Source organism: Cornus florida, unplaced genomic scaffold (genome assembly GCF_030987335.1).
Source record: "Cornus florida cultivar Cherokee Brave unplaced genomic scaffold, ASM3098733v1 CherokeeBrave_3.0.0_Hap2_Chr05, whole genome shotgun sequence".
NCBI classification, from domain to species: domain Eukaryota; kingdom Viridiplantae; phylum Streptophyta; class Magnoliopsida; order Cornales; family Cornaceae; genus Cornus; species Cornus florida.
Window position 1 is genome coordinate 36,209,741 of NW_026775575.1, and position 11,334 is coordinate 36,221,074.

The following is an 11,334-nucleotide window of genomic DNA, read 5'->3' on the forward strand; positions in this document are numbered from 1 at the left end:
TTTTTATTTTTGGTTACTTATTGTATTTGTTCTTATTTGGATAGGTGAAATTGAGTAAGGAGGTTAAGCAAAAGAATATTCAAAGCATGAAGCTAAGCTAAACACAAAAAGGACTAAAAAAAAAATGCAAAGCATGGCAAAGTTTGGAAGTTGAAAATGAATTGAAGTTGCTTAAGGACCCTTTGTGAGATCTTTCTAACTCAAGCTCTAGTTAAATCGTCGGCCCGCGTGGAGGCTTATTTTTCATTTCTTAGATAAATCATGAGCCCGCGTGGAAGCAATTTCCTTTTCTTTACATGTTGTTTAAGCATGGGAGCATGGGATCATTGAATGTGGAGATTTGTTGATTGAATTGTTAAGGGGGCGAAGTGATTGTTACTTGCTTGTTTTTTTGCTGTGCTAGTGTATGCATGGTCGTAGGTCATTGAATCCTACTCTTGTCCCTCCTAATTTGCATCTTGAATCGGTTGTTCATAATCCTAGGGGGAGAGGTAGTTCTCATCACTCCATTTCACCAATGGAGGATTTGAATGACGACCATGTGGAGGACCATAGTCACATAAACCAACAAGGCAACCTCCACCCTAATGTGCATCATGAAAATGTTCAAGTACCATTAGGTATGTCTAGACCATTCATTCACCCACAACAACAAGGCCAAGTTCCATTGGGAATGCCTCGGCCAATATTTGCTCCACAACCCCCTATAATTCAAGTTAATCATGGTGTTCATTTAGCACCACCAATTGCGAATCCTCCCATTGCATTAAGAGACCATTATGTGCCAAATGAATACAATGCACTCACTTACACTCAATTGCCTCCATTTAGAGCACATCACTATGAAATTAAACCATAAACTATTCAAATGCTTCCAAACTATCATGGACTTCCTAGTAAAGAACCTTATAAGCATTTGGATGAGTTTCTTGAAGTGTGTTCCACTATGAAATACACGAAAATGCCGGAGGAAGTTATAAGGCTTAAAATTTTTCCTTTTACCCTTAAAGACAAGGGAAAATATTGGTTCAACAATCTTAGGCCTTTTTCAATAACTTCTTAGGCGGAAATGCAACAAGAGTTCTTGAAATAGTATTATCCGGTTTCTAAGACCAATGCCATAAAAACTTCAATTAGAGAATTTTCTCAAGGGGATGGGGAAATGTTTCATGAGGCAAGGGAAAGGTTTAATGATTTGCTTAGAAAGTGCCCTCATCATGACATACCTAAGTGGCAACTAGTCCAATATTTTTCTTTGAAAGTTTACCGGATAATCACAAAGGTATGGTTGATGCATCCATGGGTGGTTCTTATCTTGATAAGCATGAAAATGATGTGTGGCAATTGTATGAAAGCATAGGTCCTTATCTTTAAAAAATGGTAAAAACCTAGGTGGAAGGAAAAATGTCAGCTTATATCAAGTTGACAACTCCATTGACATAGCCGTCGAGATGCAATCCTTGTCTCAAAGGTTTGATCAATTTTTTATCAACCAAAATTTAGCAAATCATGTATCTTCTTCCCCTAATCATATTCATGATCGTGCATCTAATGAATCTTGCATGACTTATTCAAGTGTCTTGCATTCTACTTCCAATTGTCCCCATGGACATGTACAAAGTGAGCCCCATATGCAAGTTAATGCTACATTTGTTAATCAAGGGAATAATCCCTATGGCACTCATTACAATTCAAGTTAGAGGAACCATCCAAATTTCTCTTGGAAAAGCCAAGGGAAAGGCTCAAACCCTCCCCAAGGTGGTTTTCAAGGGAAGTATGTTCCGCCACCAATGCAAGGCCAAGGTTCCCAAGGTTTTAAATCATCATCATTTCAATCACATGGCAATAAATTTTCTAATTCTCATTTTTCTAATCAACCATCATATTCCCAAGGAAACTTTAGGAGTCCCGCCTTTGAAGAGAAAGTTTTGACCGCTCAGGCGACACTCAATTGCTTCATTCTCATTCTCAATCGATTGCTAAGCTAGAAACCCAAGTAAGGCAAATAGCTAGTACCTTAAAAGCTAGAGAGAAGGTGAAGATGCCTTTGAACGCCCCACCTAAGCAACAATATGTTGTGGAAACTCAGTCCTCATCGGAAGGGCACACAATTGAGCATGTCAATGTGGTGGCAACTTTGAGAAGTGGGAAGATTGTGGACAACAAAGTAGGTGTGTCCAATGAAGAAAGTGAACTGGTAAAACCAAAAGTTAACACCTATCCCGTTTCTTATCATATTCCTCCTTCATTGCATATGCATGATCATTCAAATGAGAAAGTGTTAGAAAGTGATCTGAAAAGTGAGTCTAAAATTGATTTGAAAGATGAATTGAACAAAGTTTTGAAAAGGGATTTTAAAAATTCTTGTGTTGAAGACTCTTCAAAGAAAATTTTTGAAAAAGTTTTTAAGCCAAGAGCTCTATTTTCGGATGCCTTGAAAGGATCCATTTATCTTGATAAATAAAAGACCAAGACCAATGAAATTATTGAAATGTTTAGGCAAGTGAAGATTAATCTTTCACTTTTGGATGCAATTAAGCAAATTCTGGCTTATGCCAAGTTCTTAAAAGATCTTTGTACCGAAAAGAGGAAGAACAAGAGCCAAACACCTAGGAAAATGTCTTGACCGAGCAAGTGAGCTCAATCTTGCAACATAACACCCTTCCAAAGTTTAAGGACCCTAGTTCGCCTGCTACTTCTTGCATCATTGGTGACCATGTCATTAAACGGGCTCTTCTAGACTTAGGAGCAAGTGTTAATCTTCTTCCATACCTAATATATGTTATATTAGGCTTAGGAGACTGAAACCAACGTCGGTGGTTTTACAACTTGCCGACCGATCCATCAAAAAGCCTTGCGGTATCATTGAGGATGTCTTGATTAAAATTGATAAATTCTTCTTCCCGGTCGATTTCGTTGTCATTGGCACGGAACTAGTTCCAAATCCCAAGAGCTAAATTCTAGTTATCCTTGGCCGTTCTTTCTTGACAACCTCAAATGCCAACATTAATTGTAGGACGGGGGTAATGAAAATTTCATTTGGGCATATGAAAGTGAAGTTGAATATCTTCAATCCAACCCCAAATTCATTTGACATGCATGAAGAAGTGAATGTTGTAGAAAAATGTCTAGACAATGAATGTGAAAGAATGGAGTCTTTGCTTGAAATCAAAACTTTAAAAACTTCATCTTCAACCTTGAATTCAAAAAATGATGTTTCAAAATCTTGCTTTGAAAGGGTATGGAAGCCTAAAGATCACATTGACAAAGGACCAACAAATTTCTTTGAACTTAATCCAACAAGTTCTTTAGGGAACCGTTTGTTGGATTGAATTCAAAGTACTTATAACCCCGACAAAAAGGGGATGCATTACAAGATGTTTGATCCGGGCTAAAAGAGCCCAACGTCTTGTTAGAGACGTTAAAGATTAGTAAATGCTTCGTAGGGTTTACAATCTTATTCCTCCCTTAGTTCTGTTTTATCTTTCATTTCTCGCGTCGTCTAGATATACTTTGGAATTCATACACATGGCTAGGAATTGTGGTTGAGTATGCATGCACTTTCAATATGAAAATAGGCATTTTGTTTAAGTTTGATCGATCTCAAAAGAGGTTCGATCGATCGAACACTCATCCCTACATCCAATCATTGCTCTGTTCCATCGATCTGAAAATCCCTGCATAAATCAGCCCTCTGTGTATTGTTCGAGAATTCCTTTGGATCGATTTGAAAGTTCCTAGATCGATCCAACTTTTTCTTGGATTGATCTTCACTCCACACTTAGAAATTTTTTGATATCCATGAAAATAGGCCTCTCTATGCATCGTTCGAACTTCTCTACAGGTTTTCACTTGTTTGATCGATCTCATCTTGATCGATCTCTACTATTTGTTGACCTTAATTTTGACTTTGATTGCATTATTGTTTTTATTTTTATTTTAATTTATCTTATCTTAAAAACCTTAAAAAGATTTTTATTTTGTTTTATTTTAAAGATTTTTTATTTTTAATTTCTACTTTTCTTTTCATTTTAAAATTTTTAAAATCAAAAAATTTATATAATTTCTAAAAATTCCAAAAAAAAATTGTATTTTATGTTATTTTTCCAAAAATCCAAAAAATATTTTGAATTTCAATTTTTAGTTTGTAAATATTCAAATATATATATAAAAATAAAAATAAATAAATAAAATAATAATAATAAAAAAAAATAAAAATTTCGAGGTGAGATCGATCTCAACATTTTTAAGATCGATCTTATTCGATCGATCGAAAATTTTCCTTGATCAATCGAACCTATCAGGAAATATTTTTAAAAACAAAACCCTAAGGTCATTCGATCGATTCATAGATCAATCTACAGACCTTCTCAACCCTCGCCGCTGTAACCCATTTCTCTCCCATCTCCGGCGAGCCCTCTGGCGACCTTCTCGAGGCTCGAATCTCGCTCCTTCATCTAAGATCTCATCTCTCTCTTTCGCACCACTTCTCTCTTGCGAATTTGGTAAGTTCCAAGTTCTCCCCTTGATTTTAACTTCCAATATACCCATTTGTGATGCTTGCCATGCTAGATCTAGGGTTGCTATGACTAAATCTTGCCATTTTTGAAGTTTCCATGATTATATATATATATGTATATATATATATATATATATATAGTTTTGTATGTATTTTTCATTTTTAATTCAATTTTTGAATGTCGTGGGCCAAACAAGTGACGCATATTGTGTTGTTGATGTGTGAGAGGGCTCCACAAGTTTCCTTGGGTGCCCCCGTGCCTTCCACGTCACAGATCTATAACTTTTCAAATTTCCCATCCAGTTCGATCGATCGAACTTTACTCAGATCGATTTTATAGAGATCGATCTCACATTTTTGTGATCGATCGAACTTCACAGATTTGTATCCCACATTTCACACACTTTCTTTTGTGATTCCATGCTATCTCATACATGCCCAATGCTTATGTTTTCCACATTGGATGCATTCCATACTCATATTGTTTAGCATGTTTCACTTACTGTCACTGCTTATTCAGCCCCATCATCACTTGCGTAGATTCATGTCCTGTGTTGTCTATCTTATTTAACATACATGTTTCTAAATACTGTGCTTCAATTCTTAATGCCAATACTAACTTATATTGCAAGTGTTTTTCTTTCTGTTTTGCAGGCCATGGCTAGGGTCAAGACTGTTGCCCATGGACATTATCATAGCCGAGTCAGGCCCAGATTAGAGGGGCTAAGTGAGCCCTATCTTGTTCAGGACCGGCCCGAGTATCAAGCAGCACCATCTCAGGTCCCAGATCCTGAGCAGCGTGAGCAGCTAGAGGATTATACAGAGGCTGATCCAGCTCAGTCCCCATCAGATAGTAGACTACAGTCTTCTGCTTCTGCATCTTCATCTTCTCATGATGAGGCTGAGCATACACCATCACCTTTTTCATCTCTACCTCCTATACAGCCAGACCAGGCCATAGACAGACCTTTACCGAGATACTCACGCCTTCAGGTGGTGCATGAGTCGATTTTTGACATTTCTTTCTTCTCTCGGTGTATCTTTACCCGGGTAGCGTACGAGGACATTGACCGCAGGGGCATTTTAGCCATTCTAGCCCCAGTCACTTACCCAATTTACCAGAGGCTTGTTCAGATGTTCTTCCAGAACCTCTGACCTACCTTGAGTAATTTGGCGGAGCTGCGCGCTATAGTAGATGGCCATCCTATCTGCATTAAAATGGAGACTCTGGCCCAATCCTACTGATGCCCACATACTTGCCCTCCTGAGCTTGAGCTCAATTATCCTATTTTAGAGAGGAGGCCTTCTTATACATTTATGGCCGAGGCACTTACAGGCCATTACAGTGAGGGTGATACATTTGCTACTCGCACCTATCTGCCCGATGACCTGTGTTTCTTTGATTCGGTCCTATGCCGAAATGTGTTCATGGCCGGCCACAAGATCCAGAGGTGCGGCGATTATTTGACAGTCCTATATGCTCTCTACACAGGATGCTGGGTTTCTATTCCAGCCCTCTACTAGACTGTGATGATGAAGCTCTATGCCGATTACATCAGCAAGGCCAAGCCCAAGCGGGCTAAGTATCTTCCATTTGGCCATCTGATCATTCAGATCCTCCGAGATCAGCGCTATCCATTCCGTCCTAATAAGCGCTCAGAGATAGGAGCTTGCCATTTTTGCAAGAAGGACTAGAATAAGAGCTACAATGCCCTTTTTAAGAGTCTTTTAGAGGACGAAGTGATAGCAACAGAGGAGGCAAAGGAGGAGGAGATGGTGGCAGCAACAGCAGCAGCCGCACCAGCAGCGGACAATCCAGCAGTCGATCCAGCTATAGTCTATATGGACATTGACTTAGAGCAGTATCCTATAGAGGGTCTACAGTATCATTCTCCAGTAGGGTCACTAGTTCATTCTCCGGAGCACGCTCAGGATGTACCATAATTTTCTGATCCAGTTATACTTGAAGCTCCAGTACAGACACCCGGCTTTGGTGAGTGTCTCCAGGTTTTGGAGGACGTCGTAGTCTCTATCCACGCAGACACAGTCTCCATCTGAACTGACATTTCTTCCCTATGTACGGATGTTATGATTGCGCTGCGAGACATATCCCGAGATATCCGTGGAATGCGCCTTACCCGTCCTACCTCCTCAGCATGATCTTCACATCTCTTTCATACCTACTTTACATATATGTGATATTTACTATTTTTATTACTATTGTGATATTTTTACGGCCAGTCTGTTGGCCCAGACATTTTAATGTACATAATTTTTTTACATTATTTTTATCTTTTGCTATACATGCTATATTTTGCTATCTTTTGGATGTCATACCTTGTATTGATATATCTATATTTGATTGACTCCATCAGGTGCATCCCAGTGATTTCAGTAAGAGAGAGTGTTGCCCAAATTTTCAGGACCACCCTTTTTCCTCTCTCTCTTTACTTCAATTTCTTATCCCATTTACACTTGTACGTCCATTGTGCACTGTTATTATTCCCCTTTGCTATCTAATTAGCTTTTATCCAGTGCCATCTTTTCAGGACCACATTTAATCCCAAGTTTAAGGGGGGGGGGGGGGGTGGGTTTATACCACCCACTTTGGATACTTGTGTCCTGACCATTCTTTGCTACAGCTACACTGGTATACTCTTTCCTTTGTTCTCTTTGCACATTGAGGACATTGTGCCATTTAAGTTTGGGGGGAGGGGTGGTAATGGTGTTAATTGCAGTATTTGCTTTCAATTCAAAATACTAAGCATGACTTATGTATTTGAGGGATTGTCTATGATTAGTCCATAACTATCACTGATTTTGATCTTTTGAGGACTATATTACTTAAAATTTAAAAATTGCATACTTGAGGTAGTTTTCTCCCAATGCCTTTTTGCAATATTGGTACCTCTTTTGTGAGAATGTGCTTAATGTTTATAGGTATCATTTCTGTAAACCCTCACGAGACTTCACTCGTCCACTAGGGGTAACCTAGGGGTTTAAAAGGCTTGTTGCATATGCTAAATGCAATCGTGTTCCCTATGAAAGTGGCATTATCCATTTATTGCTCTCTAGTTCATACTTGTATAGTTGTTCATTACATTCCTTGACTTTCTAGTTTATTTCTAGGGACTAGCAATATTTAAGTTTGGGGGTGTGATGAGCGCTGAAAAGTGCGCATTTAAGCCCCTTAAGCTTAAGTATTGTGGGACCTTTATCTATCTTACTTTCCCGTTTTAAACTAATTTCATGTTATTACCCTTTTAGGTGTTTATCTCTAAAATAAGCTAATTCAGCCAAACAAGAGCTTAAAAGAAGCTAACTCAAGCTGGATGGAAGAAAGGAACAAAGTGGAAGCAGATTGAAGCAAAGTATGGAAATTCAGCAGGTTCGATCGATCACAAGAATACTTTGATCGATCGAAAGTTCATCGATCTAGACTCTCCAAGATGGATCCAAACTTTTTTGTCCTTATCCAAAGATCCCACAAAGTTCGATTGATCCAACAATTCTCAAATCGATCTAAAAGATTCCATCTTCTCCAGTTGTGCCACCCTACGTACCACTTTTGTCTCATTCCCTAAAATATCTCAGATCTGTCCTTATCTAAAAAGGTGTCACCATGGGAGGATCGATCCAGCCAATGTTTGATTGATCTCAGCCATTTTCGAACTATCACAGCACAGGTTCGATCGATCGAACCCTCTCAAATCCGAAAAAAAATACTTCCAGCTCATTAAAAGTTGTCTCATTGTGCAATCATTGGAGGAACCTTATGTATGAGCCTAGACCATTGGGTGTGACATTTGAGCTACCTATATAAGGAATATGAGCCACTTTTACACATATGCTTAAAGATATAGTTTTTGATAGTTGTAGAGATAATTAAAAAGAGGAAGAAAAGAGAAGAGGAGGCTAGAGACATTCTTGAGAGGTTTTCCATCTTCCTCACGAAGAAGAGCACTTCAACCATGGAGATAGCCCTTGAGGGTTGGAGGACACTATTCATGAGTGGTTAGACATCTTCTTGGGGCTAGAGTTAGCCCTAAGCATGTTTTCTTTACCTTAATTTATGTATTTTTGAGGGGATTTGTGTTGTAATACATGTTTTGACATATTTATATACATAGATATTGTTTATTCAATGATTTGTGTGGTTTAATTCTTCCAATTGATCATTTCATTCTATCCATATGTCTATGTATGTCTATGTGTTTATGTCTATCTCTTATGTTGTTGATGCATGTCTATGTGTGTTAATGCTATAGATTTAGAGATTGTCAAGACATAGTGCTTAATAGAATGCTCTTGTGGTTTATTTGATGGTTCATACTCATTTCTTAATGGATTGTGCCTCTCCCTTAGTCTAATAAGTTTAATTTCCATGTCATTAGCTTAGATGTAGTGTAGCTACCCTAGTTGTTATGTGGGAGGACAATCCATGCTTGTTGTTTGATGTTCTACACTTATGAATACAAGTAGTATATTTCTCTAATTATGTAATGTGTTTGGATTATGAGCTTAAAGAAGGATTAATGACTTAGTTTGATGTATTATGCTATTCATTGTGTTGTTTAGATAATATATACTTAATTGGTCATCCATGCTTGTTAAAACAATCACACACACTCACTATTGTTGCAACATATGTTTTCCCCCTCATTAATTGTGAATTGAGTGAAGAGAAAGGTGATGCTTAGTGGTGATCTCTAAATCCCAAAATCTCTCTCTCTTGTTTTATCTATCTGTTAATTACTTGTTTTATATTGATCTTGTTTAATCTTAATTGTAGCTTAATCAACCAAACAACCTACATTTGATCACTCGACCTACTAACCCAAAGTATTGTTCCATTACTAGTAGCCCTTCAATCCCTTGGGACGATCCCCACTCACTCTTGCTACGTTAGTAGTAGTGGTCGTATTAGTTTTTATAAATTTAAATTTGACTAGAAAGGCTTTTTTTGGACCGCACATTCACTACATTATTTTGACGTATACAAGCGGCCTCGTCAAATTTTGGCACTGTTGCCGGGGATGTAATTGGCAACACCGTGTTTTGGAAACAATTAGGGATTAGTACTCTTTTGATCTTGTGTTTACTTTATTTTTATTTTTGGTTACTTATTGTGTTTGTTCTTATTTGGCTAGGTAAAATTGAGTAAGGAGGTTAAGCAAAGGAGAATTCAAAGCAAGGAGCTAAGCTAATAACAAAAAGGACTAGAAAAAAAAATGCAAAGCATAAAAAATTTTGGAAGTTGAAAATGAATTGAAGTTGCTTAAGGATCCTTTGTGAGATCTTTCTAACTCAAGCTTTAGTTAAATCATCGGCCCGCTTGGAGGCTTGTTTTTTCATTTCTTAGATAAATCGTGAGCCCGCGTGGAGGCAATTTATCTTTCTTTGCATGTTGTTTAAGCATGGTAGCATGGGATCATTGAATGTGGAGATTTTTTGATTGAATTGTTAAGGGGGCGTAGTGATTGTTAGTTGCTTGTTTTTTTGCTTTGCTAGTGTATGCATGGTCGTAGGTCATTGAATCAAACTCTTGTCCCTCCTAATTTGCATCTTGAATCGGTTGCTCGTAATCCTAGGGGAAGAGGTAGTTCTCATCACTCAATTTCACCAATGGAGGATTTAAGTGACGACAATGTAGAGGACCTTGGTCACATAGACCAATAAGGCAACCTACACCCTAATGTCCATCATGAAAATGTTCAAGTACCATTAGGCATGCCTAGACCATTCATTCACCCATAACAACAAGGCCAAGTTCCATTGGGAATGCCTCGGCCAATATTTACTCCACAACCCCTATAGTTCAAGTTAATCAAGGTGTTCGTTTAGCACCACCGATTGCGAATCCTCCCATTGCATTAAGAGACCATTATGTGCCAAATGAATACAATGCACCCACTTACACTCAATTGCCTCCATTTAGAGCACATCACTATGAAATTAAACCATAAACTATTCATATGCTTCTAAACTATCATGGACTTCTTAGTAAAGAACCTTATAAGCATTTGTATGAGTTTCTTGAAGTGTGTTCCACCGTGAAATACACGGACATGTCGGAGGAAGTTTTAAATACAAGGCAAAATATTGGTTCAATAATCTTAGGCCTTTTTCGATAACTTCTTGGGCGGAAATGAAACTAAAGTTCTTGAAAATGTACTATCCGGTTTCTAAGACCAATGCTATGAAAACTTCAATTAGAAAATTTTCTCAACGGGGTGGGGAAATGTTTCATGAGGCATGGGGAAGGTTTAATGATTTGCTTAGAAAGTGCCCTCATCATGACATACCTAAATGGCAACTAGTCCAATATTTCTTTGAATGTTTACTGGATAATCACTAGGGTATGGTTGATGCATCCATGGGTGGTTCTTATCTTGATAAGCATGAAAATGATGTGTGGCAATTGTATGAAAGTATTAGTGAAAATTCCATGCATAGGTCCTTATCTTCTAAAAATGGTAGAAACCTAGGAGAAGGAAGAATGTCGGCTTATATCAAGTTAACAACTCTAATGACATAGCCACCAAGATGAAATCCTTGTCTTAAAGGTTTGATCAATTTTTGATCAACCAAAATTTGGTAAATCAAGTATCTTCTTCCCCTACACATATTCATCATCGTGCATCTAATGAATCTTGCATGACTTGTTCAAGTGTCTTGCATTCTACTTCCAATTGTCCCCATGGACATGTGCAAAGTGAGCCCCATGTGCAAGTTAATGCTACATTTGTTAATCAAGGGAATAATCCCTATGGCACTTATTACAATTCAAGTTAGAGGAACCATCCAAAATTTTC

The 11,334-nt window shown here is 37.9% G+C and overlaps 2 pseudogenes; both read right to left on the reverse strand.

Moving 5' to 3' along the window:
• Window positions 1–1,125: 1,125 nt before the first annotated feature.
• On the reverse strand, window positions 1,126–1,224 carry LOC132310660 (small nucleolar RNA R71; annotated as a pseudogene).
• Window positions 1,225–10,723: 9,499 nt separating this feature from the next.
• Window positions 10,724–10,822, reverse strand: LOC132310659 (small nucleolar RNA R71; annotated as a pseudogene).
• Between the last annotated feature and the right edge of the window lie 512 nt (window positions 10,823–11,334).